Source organism: Drosophila nasuta, chromosome 2R (assembly GCF_023558535.2).
Source record: "Drosophila nasuta strain 15112-1781.00 chromosome 2R, ASM2355853v1, whole genome shotgun sequence".
Classification (NCBI taxonomy): Eukaryota; Metazoa; Arthropoda; class Insecta; order Diptera; family Drosophilidae; genus Drosophila; species Drosophila nasuta.
In genome coordinates this window covers 22,347,961-22,365,615 of record NC_083456.1, presented here as the reverse complement: position 1 = coordinate 22,365,615, position 17,655 = coordinate 22,347,961, and the positions used below count along the sequence as shown (strand labels likewise).

General features: G+C 37.1%; 1 protein-coding gene across 5 annotated transcripts in view; it reads right to left on the bottom strand.

Moving 5' to 3' along the window:
• The window catches only part of LOC132787278 (homeotic protein antennapedia), a 121,769-nt gene that overhangs the window by 26,316 nt on the left and 77,798 nt on the right, over positions 1-17,655 (bottom strand). The window contains exon 1 of one of the 5 annotated variants that reach the window (XM_060794218.1): positions 13,555-14,107. The exons of the other annotated variants lie outside the window; for them this stretch is intronic. The gene's annotated coding sequence lies outside the window, so the exon portion shown is untranslated. Of the gene's footprint in view, positions 1-13,554; positions 14,108-17,655 lie in introns of those variants that run through there. 5 annotated transcript variants of the gene reach the window in all.

Sequence of the window (17,655 nt, the reverse complement as noted above, 5' to 3'; positions counted from 1 at the left end):
TTGTGGCCACCCGCCCCCCTTCAGAAAAAAGAGCCCTCCCCTTCCCTTCACTCCTCCCGCAGGCGTTCGCTCAGGTCTGCCTGATTTCACATGTGCTTCTATGTCAACTTTCATGAAATTAGTTGGCAACATGACGAGCTGCCAGCCAGCCAGCCAGGCAGAGTTGTGGCCCAAACACGCCCATTAACAGGCGTCGGGAATCAGGGAATTCGCATCAGCAGCAACAGCAGCAGCAGTGGATGAAAAGGGGGGGAAAGGGGCGAAGAGCTGTGCCTAATGCGCAGCTGACACCTTGCCAAAGTAGTTTTCGCTGTTTGCCGCGCACGCGGTTAATTCACAGAACAGCAGCAAAAAGCTGAAGCCGAAATACACGCGTCCCATTGGGGATTTCACCAAACAGGCTTTGGCCTGCAGGGATGTAGAGGAGGAGGAGGAGGAGGGGAAGGGAAGGCAGGCGCCATCGTCCTCGGGCCACGCCTCGTTTAGGATTTTTGGACTGTACACGTGTTGCAACAATGCCACAATGCCGCAAAGCGACGCCTGGCAACGGTTGCCGTTGGCATTCGCTGCTAATTAAAAAAATTTCATTCACCTCACTTCACCTCAGCTCGGCTTGGCCTCTCCCTTCCATCCATCCCTTGACACCCTCATTCTCCTCCTTCTATCACTGTCCCTGTCGCTGTTTAGTTTAATTATTACAAATGGCCGAGAACTATGTATGTACTGAAAGCCAACTGCAAATCTACACATTATAATATTTGCCCAAAACTGCAGCCACAAATTAATTAAACCTAATTAAATTGTCATTTAAATGCAACGCGCCAAATGCAGTTATCATTATGATTGCATAATTAAAACGCATTTAATAGCGCATGTTTGAATGTGATAATAATGTTAAACGAAGTTGGAAAACAGTGTGTGAACATTGTGTACGAATATTGAAGGTACAACTTTGGACGACTCTAAAATAATATGAATAATTTAAAATTTTGTAAAGTATACTTTTTGAAAATGATAATAATATTATTAAATTAAAATTATTTTTTAAATAGTTTAGAAATTATTTCACCGACTGTGTCATAAATGTATTCACTACATTTAAAAACTATCTTGATGAAAACATTAGTTTGTTATACTCCTTCTTGGAGATAATTTCGAAGTTTCCATTTTGAATTTAAAATGAAATAAAATTTTAATGAAAAGCTATAGTAAATATAAAGGAACTTGTGCTATTTTAAAGTAGGGAATAATATTCAAAATAATTCATAGATATTATCAGAACTATGATTAATAAATATATTTGTCTAAAACTTCCGTGGTTGTATATTTAGAAAATCGGAATCATGTACAAAATCATGATTAAATGATATAAATCTTTGGGACTGGAAAGTATGAATTTTTCTTGTGTAAATAAGTAAAGATCTCAGATATTATGTTAAATTTAGTTCTTAAAATATTTATCTACATCTCTGGAACTGCAAAGTATGATTTTTTCTTAAGATTTTTTTCCAAAGAGTCCATAAAATACATAAATAAAAATCTCAGATATTATGAAAACTGTTAATCATAGCTGTCTAAACTTTGCACCTAAGTTATTAATGACTTTGAAATATCTACAATTCAATTTCCCATAATTCTTGTACTCGTATCCAACTTAAATCTGAATGGTTTCACATTTCGCAATATTATTGCCAGCTACTGATTAGACTCATTTGCCAGTCACCTAGCCAACTTTATACGAGCCCAAATCGAATACTGAAATCATAGCTGAAATCATAGCTGAATTCATAGCTGAATTCAAAGCACCGCTTAACACTCCCCTTCACATGCGAAACGCAGCTGTTTAATCGATAAAAACATTTCAACTGCAATTTAACTATCGCTTTTCGGCAGTGGCAGCAACAACAACAGCAACAGCAGCAACATTGACTACTTGTAGATACAATATGCTCGATGGCCATGGCCACACTGAGTTGTCCCCACATTAGATACAGATACTGAGATTTAGTTGTATGCCCACGGGAGTACTCAGCCATGTGTGTGTGTGTGTGTGTGTGTAGGCTGCGATAAATGCGGAACGAACGCAACAAGCAGCCAAGAAGCTGTTGGCAACCCTGGCCAGTGGCCAGCAAGCGATAAGCTTCTCGTCCAGCTGGCCAAGCTCCTTTTCTCCTTTCTTGCCATCTGACCATATGGATGAAAAACTAAAAATGGCATTAAAACAAAACGTAACGTAATCGCAGCCATAGCCACAGCCATAGTCACGGGTGGATTTTCATTTTCCCTTTTTATTTTCCATTCACAAGGCGCAAATCGGAAAAACAACCCCGACCATGTAGGGTAAGTTTTTCCTCATGCGTTTGCCTATCTATATCGATGTGTTTGTCTTTGCCAATAGGGTAGTTTTTCTTTTCGTATTGAAGTTTTTCCCGCTTTCCTTGCAGTAGAATGCACACTTACTTTTAATTACTCTATTCAAAGCGAAAACTTTGCATTGCGGATTGCATTTTAATGGCATTGTTATTTTTATCGCTTACTTCAAGTGTTTCCAAATAATGTTGTGAAGATATTTACCTGAAAGGAGAGAAAAATAATTGTTAATGAAATTCAATATTTTTAATGATTAAATATTATTTATTAACTATAATTCATTAATAATTTGTCTTGAGTCAAGCTGTAGTCGGAGTCTGTAATCAATTAAACATAATTGTCGCTTGCTCATGTTCGATGTCATTCACAGTTTCCCGTTGTACACAATTTCAAGCTCGATTGCATTTCAATTGGCCCGGCTCTGAAGCACTTAATCGGCTGTAAGAAGCAATTAAGAAAAAGTCAACTGCAGAACCCAAGCACAACACAGCAACCAATTCCATTCAAGTTAGCTGGCAGCCAACTTCAACTTCAACTTCACAACTTCACAGAGAGTGTTGATTAAACAGCCATAAAAGCCAAGGCGCAAAAAAACAGCAACACTAACAGCACAAATAACAAGACTTGGCAAATGGCGGAGCGAGTGGCGAGAGTAAAAAAAATTACTTAATTAGCTGAATCGGGAATCGACCAAAGTTGCCAAAGACAGGCGCAAAAAAAAAAATAAAAATAAAAAAATTCAAACAGAAAGAAGTCTGCTGACCAAGTGTAAATTGAATGAAATATTCATGCAGCCCCAAAATTGGCAACGTTCGCTGGTGATGTTTTATTGAATTGAAAAATCTCATTATCACCTCGACGCATTCTTTGAATGCATTTCAGGTCCGCTGTCGCTGTCCTCTTGTCGAGATTCTGCCAACGATTCTTTCGATTCAGGAACGTTGCTTGCATCGTCATCGGAATCGTCAGATACTCGCAGCTAATTATCGTAATTATTGCAAATTTACAAATTGATATGAAATTGATTAGTGCCCCAGTGGAACGAACGCAACGTTCGCCCCAGCCCAAGAAGAACCCAAGACCAAGTTGTGCAGCTTCTCTGAGATGGGCAACAGTTGGTCAAACTTGTTTTTCTTCCACTCCATCTCCATCTCTGTTTGCCTTTTGCCTTTTAATAAATGCATTAAAAATCGATGGCAAAAATGCTAATTTGATGGTGAGAATTCAGCAAGTGGGCAAAAAAAGGTGTTAAACTCAAATGAAAGGAGCAGAGTTGCCATCCTTCGCTTTTAAATGATAAAAATGTTGATTTCCATGACAGCTCAACGAAACCCAATTAAATTTTTTGTTGATGCATTTGAGAAGGAAATGATTAAGTAATTTTTATAGAACATTTAGAATAAATAAAAACGATGAAAATAAGAGTAGTTTAATTTGTCTAGTAAACTTTTTTAGAAGAAGTAGGGTTGTCACCTTTACTTTTACATGATTGAAAAGTTGAAATACAGAAAGGTAACAAATTAACTTTGTTTTTTCAGTATATTTGATGCATTTATGGCAGAATACAATAAATTATTTCGATAGAGAACTGCAAATTTAAAGAATTCCAATAGAGTTGCCACCAATATTTCGCTTAATTTCTCTAGTAAATAGGTCGCAAGGGTGTAGAGTTGCCATTTTCCCTTTTGCATAATAAGAAAGTTGATTTTAAAGACAGCTCAACGAAAACCAATCAAATAAAATAATTTCTATAGCTAACTTTAAATATAAATATTTGCCATAGAGTTGCCATCACTTCTTTACAAGCTGCATGCAGCTCTATGAAAAGTCGCTCAATTTGTCGAGTAAAAATGTCGCAACGTTGGCGACGAGCACATAAAGAAACTCTCATGGTGAGAACAAATTTTTCAATTAAGCCATTAATTCACTCTGCGCCACACACACGCAAATTTACTCACACACACACAGAGAAAGAGTAACAGATGCACACACACGATCGTCATCATTATTAGCATCATCATCATCATCATTATCATTGGCATTGCCGTTTGCCGTTCCTTCTGTCGCATTATTTTATTAAGCATCCACAGTCACATTCACATTCACATTCACATTCGCATGCACATCTACATTTACAAGCATCCCAAAGTCCCAAGCGCTGTCTCCAATTCAGATATAAGTATTTCCTTCTCGCTCTCACACTCTTCCTCTTGTTTGTGTTACTCTCGCTCTATTCCGTTTCGCTCCCTCTTGTTGCTGTTTATTTGCTCGTTGTCCACTTTTACGCAAATTTTATTCATGTTTGTCCCTGTGTCCGTCTCTTCTGTCTGTTTTGTCAGTCCACAGTTGTTGCTGTTGTTGTTGTTGTTGTTGCTCTGCTCGTTTTGCTCACATTGTAAAGTTGTCGTCACAAAAAAAGTTGCTCGTTTCCCAAGCTCTTAACAAAAATATTCTGCCTGGCATTCAAATGAAATGAAATTATTTCAGCGCTGAGTTCTTAGCTGATCTGCGAGTGGAGATGATGATTAAGTGAATTGTTGTTGGCATATTTAAGATTAGTTTTCGAAGCAAATGGAATTAAATTGATACAGAACAGCATGAGAGAGACACAGTGTAAGAATTTACATATAGTGTGGGAGTTACAAATGAAGAAATAAAGATAACAGTTAAATGAGAGATCTTAAAAGTGTGTGAATTTTGGCTTGAACTAGATTAAATGGGAAGTAACAAAATAGTAATAAACATTATAATTAATTGTAACTGTTTAGAATTTTAAGGATCATAATATTTAAATTTTCACCATTGAAAGAGAAGTTTTTGTAACTTTTCGTTAGAAAACAATTTAAAATGTATTTGGAAATATATCAGAAGAATTCCCTTCAAACCAACCTAAAATTAATTAATTAAAATTACATAAAGTTACAAACATATTAAGAAAGGCATTTTAGGTTCAATTATTAATTCTCTAGAAATTCCAGCAATATAAAAATATCTTTACATAATTTTGTTCTTTGTAATATATTCAAAATTCTAAACCAAACCAAATATTTGTAATATTTAAAAAATTTCAGAAATATTTTAATCCAATAAAAATTGAAGCTAGAAAAGTATTATTACATAAAAATATTTGTAACATTTAAAAACATTTTCGAAATATTATAATCCAATAAAAATTGAAGTTATTGTTATATTTGAACAAACTAATCATAACAACTAAACTGAATTTACTATTATATTGTATGTAGAGTATGACTAATGAAATGTCAGCAGTTCTTAAGGCTTCTTTAAATCTCCCTCTTGAGCGGCAATCGATAACTCAACTTTCCCATCGACAGCTGTGGCTCTAGGTTCGTTGGTTGCTTGGTTTATTTGGTGGCTGGCACCGTCTGGGCAGCAGAGGATTGGGATTGGAATTGGGACTGGGGATTGGGGATTGGTATTAGGATTGGGGGCATGCAGACAGTTACTAATTTTCAACACCTTCGCCTCTGGTGGCACTGCGGGTTGCCAGAGTTGCGAGAGACGTCGCCGGTTGGTGGCAACTTGGTGGCGAGTTTTGTTGCAAGTTTCGCTTTGCCGCTTGCTGCTTGCTGCTTGCTGCCTTTTGCCGTTGGTGTTCATGCAAATCGAATACTTTTCACCTGCTTCCTTTTTTGGCCTGTCGCTGGAAAAGCTCTCGGCGCTCGACGTGCGTGTGTGTGGCATGCATGCGTGTTGTTGCTGGTGGAAATTGCATGTTATTAGCATTAGCCGCATACACGATCCCTACCAACTGATACCGAACCATATTTTATTTATATGCGAGTATACTACTTGTGAGTGTGTGTGTTGTTTTTTTTTCTCTTGTTTCCCTCTGTTCACCTCAAACAAATTTTGCGCGCTTAGACGGTTTATTTACCAATAACCAACGAGCGTTCACCACCAACCATCGCCACCGCAGCTAACAGCACCCTAACCACCGCTAGATTTTTTTTTTTTTCATCGTATATAGTAAACCGCAACAGTGTCGCAGCATAATAAGAAGACATTACACCAACAACAGTGGCAACAACACCGCCATCAGCAGCAGCAACAACAACATCAACAGCAACTTAGTATAACAACAGCAGCAGCAACCTTTGCGTGCTAACATGCAATTTCAATGTAACCAAGCGGCTGGGCAGCAAGAGAAAGAGTGCGAAGGGAAAGGAACTCGTCTATAAAGAATTGTGAATAAATTTCCAAATAGCAACCGACCGAACGATGACTACGCACAGTGGGGCAAACTTATGGCAAAATAAAGGCATATGCAAAAATAAACAATACTGAAACAACAATACTTTTGGTCCACTAGACGTATGCGTAATATTGTATATTTCCTTAGAAAATTGTAATTTAAATTAAATTTTTAATAAATACAGATTTGTTTATCATTTCTACACCCACAGTGCGCATTCTAGCAAATATTACGTATACGCCACGTGTGCAAAATCGAAGCGACGCATGGCATTCAAAACGTACGCTTCTCTGTGTTTTGCGCTCAGCTGCCACACATAGATATTTGGCCAGAGATTCACAACTTTAGCCAGCGCGAAACCTCCATCAATATGAATTTTCCTCCTTCTCCACTTTTTTGAATCCTAACCAGTCACGGGGTGCCGCAAAACTTTCTGTTTGTTTATCATTAAGACATTTTACACTTTACACTTTGCACACGGGGTTGCCTTTCATAATCTGCCGTTGGCATATGTCCTCGTATGCGATTGCGATTGTGTCTGTCGCTGTATGTGTGTGTGTGTGGCGGGATATTGGCGCCGTTGACTGTTTGCGTTGAGGATTAAGCGCCAGCCACGACCAACTGCGACCAACTTGTAACTCTCTCTGCATCTGCCACGCCTTCATTTGTAACTCCCTCATATGAATGTGGCTTATATGGCTAGTTGGCTTGTACTTTTGCCAAGCTAATTACAATAATTTTTCTAATGTCGCTTGCCATAAAATTTGTAACGTGACGTGACGATAGGCATCTTGCCTGCAAACAACATGACAATTTACAGAGTCCGACACGAACATGAAGTCCACCGAAAACATTATTGAGGCCACAAAGGAGCCAGCCAGCCAGAGAACGGACTGGAAACGTGTGCAGCGATAGCCATCGACAGCGAATCACTGTTGTCAATCACAAGCTTCACTTGGCCACAGCGAGGAGTTAGAGATGGGCGCATATTGATAACCAAAATAAGTCAGAAAATTGAAAACGTAATTGCAGCTTTTATAAATACATTATTATACAAATTTCAAACTTAATTGCTGCTTTTATAAATACATTATTTTTGAAGAATACGTTAAGGAAATTTATTGCAAAGGTTACTTTACTTTCGTGTCACGACATGCGACCATCTTTAGTTGAAAGTAAGGAATAAGCTGAACTCGAAATAGTAAAGATAAGCAGATAAATTTAAAGGTAAGATTAACGTAAAATTTCAATCCAATTATAGGTACATTATTTTATAAGAATACGCAACTGACATTTATGGTAAAAGTTACGTCACTGTCGTGTCACGACATGCGACCATCTCTAATTGAAAGTGCATATGTAATGAGTAAACTCAACTAGAGATACCAACGATAAGTCGAGAATTTTAAAGGTAAGGTAAGCGTAAATACATTATTTTGTAAGAATTGATATTTATCGTAAAAGTTACGTTGCTGTCGTGTCACGACATGCGACCATCTCTAGTTGAAAGTGCATGTGTAACGAGTAAGCTCCGCTCGCTTCATTTGCAATGCGCAATAGACGCCGCCTCATCCAAGTTTACGTCCACGTCCACGTTCAAGTCGACGCTCGACCGCCCGAAAGTGTTGGCAATGTGCGCCGCCGGTGGCATTTAACCGCTGTAAATGAGTTTATCTGGCGCAATCAGCAATTTTCGGTATCCGCTTTTGAGTCAGCAATCGCTGCTCGAGACACAAACTGAGACGGAGACAGAGACAGACTCTGAAGCAAAAGCCAAAGCCAAAGCTACCGATGACTTTGTTGCGCATGTGCAGCTGAATGTTAATTAATTGAAATGTACTCGAGCCACACGGCAGAGCGACACTGTGACAATGCGACAGCAGAAGACAACGCCAGCCAACAACAACAACAACAACAATGAACAATAAGTATACGGCATGTGGTACCAAGTGAAGCTCTCCCCATTGGCAATTGCGATCGCTGGCGATAAGCAAATTGCAGGCGCTGCAGTTCAAAGGAAAACGACAATTATGCGACACTAAAAAGCTGATTCTGAATTAAAACAAAAGCCTTGAAACTGGGGCTGCCCCAAAGGGTTGGCAAAGGCAAAAGGGGGGAAATGTGGCTGTGGATGCATAAAAAAGATGGCGCTGAAAATTGGGTTGAAACTGATATGAAAGTGGGTGAACAAAGCGTAGCAATTGACAGCGACATATAAAAATAAATCTTGAAAAAGATCTGGATCTAGAAAAGCTTGAAGTAAAACTTGGATAAGATCAGTTGAAAACATTTAAGTTATAAACAAGATAAAGCTTTAAATGAAATCAAGATGAAGAACACAATAATATAAAAATGATTGAAAAAAGTTAATTTTAAATGCAGTTAAAGTATTTCTAAAGAAGTGATTAATGTTTTAAATTACTACCGCAATAGTAATTGAAATCGAATCAGTTCAGTAACTTGCTGCTAATTGCATTGACTTGGGACAGTTTTTACGCTTAATCCTTGCCACTACCTCGACTCCAGTTCAGCTGTCTGCTGGCGAGTGGCTAATGGCCCATTAATAACACAGCAACTACAACATTGACTGCAATTGCAACAGCAACAGCAACAACTTTCAAGTGGAACAGCAACAATAGCACTCTTGGCTAATTAAGTTATTTGCTGCTAGTTGGCAACTTGTTGCCGTCGGCAAAACTGAATGGTTGACATTCGAGTGCAATTGAGTTAATCCCCCCGGTAAGTCGCTGCCACAAGCTGAGCTGCAACAGCGACTCGCATTGTGTGCTCGCCTTATTTGTACCGACAACAACAGCAGCAACAACAGCAACAACATTAAGTTGACTCTGCGTTGGCGGCTCAACGCTCGCCTTGTACTCTTACTTGTATGTTAATTTGTTGCCGTTGTGCATCTTTTAGCCATCTTCAGACTGGTCTAGCAGCAGCAACAGCGCGTGTCATCATTAACGTTGCTTCTTTCATGGCTATTGTTGGCCCTTTTGGCATTGTTCTTTAGAGTCCCTTAGCCCCTTCTTCCCTATTACTACCGTAATGTCCCCAATAGTTGTGTCCAAGCCCATTGACCATGTGTAGTTTCTTTCCAACAATAGCGACCACATTAATGTTAATGGCAACACCAGCGGCAACAGCACAAAAATGCGACAGTTGTCGGTACAGAATTGACCCAAAAAACTGACTTGTAAACAGGCAACAGGCCAGCTGAAGTGAAGGCTTAAAAAAAAAGGTCTAAGCCAGACTTAAATATGTTAGCAGCATTTATCATTTAATTTTATATATTTTTCCATTATATTTCCACTCTTCAAAATGCACTTCAAATTAATTTATAAACTTCTCATTTATATATTTCTATTGTTGATGTTGACACTTGAAGCGCTTTAGATTAATTTGGTACATGCAAAATAAAACTGAAAATAGGACGCATCAACTATAAAAGTCTAGTTGAATGTTTGTTTTCTGCAGATAATTAGTTTCATGCTTGACTTTTGCATAAATTTACAAGGTATGCAGAGACAGAGACATCTATTCGAGTTGTTCGAGATCCAGATTATTTATACCAATGTTAAATTTGACAAATCTATTGTGCCATCATTGGGTTAATCAGTCGCTAATTAATGGGTCTGCGACGAGTCGCCTAAAGACCCAGGTGACACAGTTCGCATTGAGACCAATTCATTGCCAATGGGAACTAGTTGACTCCCAAAAAAAAAGTGGGTAAGAAAGAAAAAAAAATCACAACTCAGCTGCAAAAAATCTTCCCAAGCTGCTTTGATTAAGCGCTGTGACATTTCTATTGCTTGCTCGCCGCAAAAGAAATTGAAATTAATGGCAGATTAATCGTAATCGAAATCGGCATCGCAATCGCAGAGACTGAAACCGAATCATTCCGTATTAATAGATTCATGAATGTTGCACGAGTTTTTGCTTGTCTTGTCTTGTCTGTCTGTCTGTCTGTTATTATCGGACTCTGCAATCGATCGTCGCCTTATGCAAATGTCGATGTTGATTTTGCCTTCAGTTTTGCATAAGTGATCGATAACATTGGAATTGTGCTTGCACTCCGATGAGTAAGTGACTTGAATTGAGCATCATTCCCGAATCTCTAAATACAATTCACATATTGTCGGCATATTTTGTTAGAGATTATCGGCGACAGGTGACAATGACAGCTTCATTATAAAGCAATTAGTGTGATGCACATCAGAGTGTGTGTGTGTGACTGCATTTACAGCTGAGCCCAAAGAGCACTGAGCACTGAGTGGCTGGCAAATTAATTTTTAATAAGACACACACAGTACTGCACTGCACTGCAACAGAAACTGGCAGTGACAGGAGTCACATGGGAGCCAGGACACCTACACACAAACACAAACACTGTCTGACAGGCTGCAGTTCGGAAGCTCAGCTTGGGCCGAGTTTGCGTATGTTATTCAATATAACAGCATGTTGAACAACGCCAGCAACAAGCAACGGCAGCAGCAGCAACTATAACAGCAACTGCGTCTAACGAATATGTAAACGATATGCTAGAAAAATGTCAGTCAAACTGTCGCTTCCAACACACGCGCAACAACAACGACAACAACAATTTTAGTCACTTGATGCTTGTGATATTGAAAATTGTTTTCTGCATTGCACATTTTGCATGGGCCGCGTTTTGTTGCATCGCATCCGTCCGTCGGTTAATAGTACTCAACTCAGAGCGAGTGTGTGTGTTCAGTGTTTAGTTACGAGTTTTTACCTCTCAACCAGCTGCGACTGCGACGGCAGCAACAACAAACAACAAAAAAAATAAACACATTTATGGAAATTTATTCATAGAACTTATGAAACCGATAGACAACAATAACAGCAAACAGCAACAGCAACAATAACAACTATATGACAGCAACAAAAGAGGCTGCCTGACTTGACTGGGTCGCCTGTCCACTCGTCGTCCATTTGCCCATGGGCTGCCTCCCCCCTTTTGTCCTGTCCCCTCCCCCCTGTTGACCACAAGTCTGGAGGTTGTGAGCCTGGTTTAGTTTTGCCAAACAGTTGGCAGCGTTTTTGCTTTTCTGTTTTTTTTTTTTTTTTTTGCTGCCTCTGACCAGCCTTGGTTGAGCTTCTGTACTCGGTGAAATGATTGCCGCTGCTTGTTATATTTACTATATAAATACAATGAAACCTTCTCCCAAGCCTGCTCGAAAATGTTTGCTCAATGAAAGTGCAAATAAAATGGAAAATTATATGAAAATGTTATGCAATGATTTCACTTTAATTTGTGGCAGCTTAAAGATTATTAAATAATACGTGCTTTACTTAAAACTGATCATTTCAGCAGATTATTTAATGCTTTTTAATTTTCGAATTTACAAATTTATTCAGTTTGTAAAAAATATTAAATATGCTCATGAAATTATCAGTTATATTTTATTAAAATAGTACTTATTTTATCTCTGAAATTTCTACCAATTTCCTTATCTATACTTTACAATAACCGTATGTATATTAAACCATTATTATCTTTAGATAAACGCTTTCATTAGTAAGCAATGTTAAACAAATAAATACGTGTAATTTTTTCAAGTTTATTCGCAAATGCAGTTGGCGTTTAATGTAATTGTTATTGTTGCATAAATACTTGACGCCATGTCGTGGCACATCATTATTATTATGCACACACACACATATGAATACACTCATACTCGCTGGCATACTCATTGAGTTGGCTGTGGGTAAACATATTCATGTGCAACGGCACTCAATAGATTCAACAGCAGAAAAACTTAAAAATATGAGCGAGAAATGATTTATGGCATTCGGCAACAGTGAACGAAGCGTATGCTTGTATCTGTGTGAGTGTGAGTGCATGAATGTGAGTACTGAGTACTGAGTACTGAGTACTGTGTGAGTATTCACATTTATATGCAGCACTGTTGGCAGCCAGTTGATTCTCTTATCTGTTCAGCATTTGAATCGTTTCATCTCCATGCGCTAATTATTTCATATGCTTGTAAATTGTTGTCTCTCTTGCTATCTCTCTCTGTATTTACGCTCTCTCTCTCTCTATCTCTCTCTTTTGCTTACAGTGGTCATCATTTTGTGTCACTTTGCTGCCATTTACTTAGAACAACTTGTTTGATTATTGAACCACACAAGCGTTTAACCCGCCGCATTACAATTTTTTGCAATGCGAGATTCGTAAATCGCAAATCGTAAATCGCGTTTTGCGATTCTACGATTTGTGATTACCGATTACAAGCTAATTTGTTTTGTAAAACGTGTCTGTGTCGCTTTGTTTGTCTGGCAACTTCGAAAAGATTTATGAACTGTTTTAATGATCTAATTAAATTGCAACTAGCCATGAATAACATCAGTCGGCTCACTACACTTCACTTCGCTTCACTTCTCTACTTTATTTTTTTTACTTTTTGCATCCAATCTCGCTTTCCTTCTCATCAATTATGAGGCAAATCTGATAGCTTGGAAATATGGTTGGGGGGAAGCGAGTTTTTGCTGTGATTATTTTGTATTATCGACACGCGTTTATGCAAATTTAATTAATTAATTGATACTAGAAAAACTCTCTTGATTAGAATGACGAGAAAAAATAGATATTTGTGGTGAGAGAAACTGTTCGGCATGAGAAAATGCATTCCATTAGAAAATATCTATCGAAAAAGTTCATTATTCTCAACATGAATTTACAATGGCAAACCTATTGGAATTTTATTATAATTTGGCAAAATATTTAACACAATTAAATAAATGGGGTATTGTTTTAGGTCTAACTATAAATATGACTTTTTTCAGGTATATAAATAATTTATGCTCTTAATATATTTTAACAATTTTTGTAATTTATTTTAATCACATTATTAACATTATAGATGTATTTACTAATAATATTTATATTTTCATATTTATTTATTTTTTAAATTAACATCTTACAACACGAAAATATTTACCTTAGTTCTGTGATTGTTTTCGTGTCTTTTTCGATATAATTCGTGTCTTCCGCTTGTTGTTGTTGTTGTCTTGGTTGTGTAAAAATCGGTGCCCAAAATATATAAGTGTGTATATTTCTATATATTTATATTTATATATATATATATGTATAGATATATATTTTTTTGTGTACTCTGCTCAGCTTAGTGAAGTGCGTAAATATTTATGTTCTTTGTTTTTTAGTTAAATATATATATACGCTCGGGCTATATATTCATATATACAAATCGACGTGATTTCTTAAGACTCTCGCGTATGTCTAATTACATATATTTAATATCACAATTTTCTTTTTAAAAACGTCGACGTTTTGTTAGAGATTTACACTTAAATTAACCGATTCCGAATTACGTTTAGTGTTGATTACTTTATATATATAATTTATATTTGATGTTGTTGTTGTTGTTGTTGGTTTATTTACAAAATCGACAATCACAATTTTTTGGTGAATTTATAAACGATAACTAAGCACAATTTATATACTATACACACACATACACACAATCAATATGTACATATAGAAAAATCACCAAATGAAACGTTGCGAATGTTTTGATGTTGAGTTTTTGGATTGTGTTTCCGTTGCTGTTGCTGTTCTTGTTGTTATTGAATTGTTGTTGTTGTTTTGGTTGTCGAATTGGGAGATGAACTTTTTGAATTTCTTGAAATTTTGCAAACGATACAAAAGCAAAATGAACAAAACTCGCGCCACAACGATGGCAATCAGAACGATAAACGAAAGGACGAGAAGACGCAAACGCAAATAATTTCGATGTTGACGGGTCGACTTGCGTTTTCTACCCATAAACAACAAATATATTGTATATTATGCACGGTCAAAATCAATTCGGCGAAACTCTCTTTCTCTCTCTCTCTCTCTCTCTCTCTTTCGTGTCTCGTGTCTCCTTCTCTTTTCCTTGTGCCTCCTTCAGTCTGGCCTGCTTATCAGCATACGTTGCTTATCAGTTGCGTTCAGGGCTCAGTCTCACTCTCAGGTTTGCGTTTTTTTTTTTTTGAGTTCGGTGTTTTACTTTTGCTGAGCCAGCGCCAAAAATTGTCAAGAGTCGATGCTGTTGCTGAAGTTGATGTTGTTGATGTTGTTGATGTCGTTGTCCCACTGCCGGTGACATCTCAGCCCCCGCAGAACGAAGTGTAAGAGCGAGTTCAGTTTTCGGGCTGCTGATAAGGCAATTGGTCGCAATTGTTATTGCAACAATTGTTTCGAATTAAATAATACAACAACAAAACTACGAATACGAACACAATCAATTAAATTGAATTATTTGTATTATTCTCCTTTTTTCTTTTGGTTTGATTGCGGCTGCTTTTGTCAGTCCACATACGATTTTCTACGTATTTTCCATGTCATTTTCGCGCACAGTTTTTACTCATCCGGTTCCACACGTTGCCCTCCATCATTTAGCGCCAAAAATACAGCGTTGCACAAATTCGACTTATTAGCGATTTATTTTGCGATATTTAAAACGATTAAAACACACAATACACACAACCCGAAAAAGTTCTTGAAAATTGCGCAAATATAAATTGATTTTTCCTTTATTGGTATTTGATTTGAATTCTTTTGTTCGGTACGATAAAAAATTTTTACGTCAGTTTTTTGGAATGAAGTTCGCGAGAACGAGCAACCGAGTTGCGAGTAGCGGCGGCAACACGTCTATTTGGCACGTTCATTCATTCACAACTAACCGTAAAACGCTCGTAAACATGTATCTTTCGCATTCACGAAACAACACACAACTTATGGATGGATACACGGCAACATGTTGCACGCGAAACGTGTTGCCTGCTCTGTGTTGTTGTCGTTCCCTCGACAAACTCGACAGACTGAGAGCGCGACTCTGGCCTCTGGCTGGCTGTTGACTGGCGAATGAGCGAGCCGGCAACACAGAAAATGATAAATGGCGGCATTGTTTTTGGGCAACGGAACTCGCAGCACACTGCGGGCCATCGAAATAGCAACAAATTGAAACTCTTTCGTTGAAAGAAAATATAAATAATACTGTAATAACTTAAACTTTTAAAATTGGATTTAATATAAACTAAATTTATAAAAATACTATTTTAATTTAAGCAAATGTATAATTTAAATAAAACTTCAAAATGGTATAAATGATTGAATGAGAAAATAAGTTTGATAATATAGTAAACATTAAAAAAGATAATTAATTAACATCATAGAAATAAATAAAAACATTAATAAAATTAAAAATAACTCTCAATTAAAATTTGAAATATTGAAAGTCAGATTAAATTAGATTATAACACAAACATTGTGAAAATATTCGAAAAATGTAATATTCATATTTTAAATCATTGAACTAAATTGACTAATTTAATTAATCGCAATAATTTAATATTTATTTTGAAATAACATTCTTATAATCATTAGCAAACAAAAACATTAAACAAAACTGTTATTATTTATTTCTTTATTTCAACGAGAAGTTGTAGTTTCTTCATCATTGCATGACGAGCATTGTAACCTCCGCAACATTTACCAAGCAGGCGTGTTGCTTGCGCGTTGGCAACATGTTGCCAGCATGTTGAGCGCGCGCTGCAAACTTGTTGGCTGCATGTTGTTAAGCACACAAATGAAGTAATAACGAAATAATTGCAGTTAAAGCATTTGACAGCAAAAAAAAAAAGAAAATGAATCAAACTGCATAAATTAGGTGCACATTGAGGCAAATTAAAAGCTAATAAATACATATGCTATCCTCAACTTAGAGCGAATGCAATTGATAAGCGATAATCGTGCACACAAAAAATAATAAATTGAAATTGACATTCAGATTCATATTCAGATTGAATCGGAATTGAAACAGTGAATAAATAATAGAAATTCAAAAAATGACACAAAATCACATAGTGGTATGAGCGCCTTTTGATATTATGCCGATAATTGTGGTCATGAATATATAATAATTCTAAAATATATTCAATTTCGGTGCTGGCCATTTGGTAAAAAGGGGGTTGCACAGGGCGGAGTTGGCGACCCAACTCTGAATTTGCTGCCGCAAAACCCTTTCGGATTCTCTTTTTGTGTTTTTGTGGGAAACAGGCTGAACTTGAATTTCAGTTGTGGCACAGCAGCAACAGAAACAACAACAACATAATCACAAAAATTACCGCCATGCATATGAAATACAAATATGCCGACGCTGACGCCAACAACGACGACGGCGACGTCGACGTCTCCTAAAGCGCACGCAACAAACACGAAATTTTTTGTTGTTTCTGTTTTTTTTTTTGGTTTTTGGTTCAACAAGATTTATTGCTTTTGGCGGCGCAATTGTTAAGAGCGAGTGAAAGAGTGAGACACGGCGACAGTGTGGAAGCGAGAGAGCCAGCGATAAAGAGCTCATGAAATAGTAAAAAGTTGAGCTACAATTGAAAGTGAAAAGCGTGGAAACGTGGAAGTCATCGAGAGTGTCGTCGTCGTCGTCGTTGTCGCTCTCGATTCTCTCCATGTTTGCGGCTCGGTCAGCCGCCGGGCCACGTGAATGGCTTCATTATGCTAAAGGTCCTGTCTCGGTCTCAACTCAACTCAGTTCTATTCCTGGGGCGATTTTACTCAACAAACTGCAGTTGTTGGTTTTTTTTTTGTATTCATTTTTTTTCTGATTTCAATATCCCTTTGCATACATTTTAGCGCTAATTGCGTGAAGCCATAAATCTTAAATTCTGCTTTTTATTTGACTAAGGCAGCAGCAAAACAACAACAGCACCAAAAAACAACATTGATAACTTTATTTAATTCATTCGCAACGCGACAAGAGCAACAGTTGTTGTTGTTTTTGTTGTAGTTGTTGCAGTTGTCAGCTTAATCGATTATGAGCAAGTACTAAGACTAGCAGCTGCACACAAGCAACTGATAAATATAAATTCGTAATTAAATTTAAATTTCTCAAGATTTTAATAAGATAAAAAAAGTTCAAAGAAATTATAATTGATTTTTAAAAAATGTTTGAAGTATTGTAGACAACTGACAGAAATAGATTCGAAGTTAAATTCAGATTTAAGGACCATTAAAAAAAAAT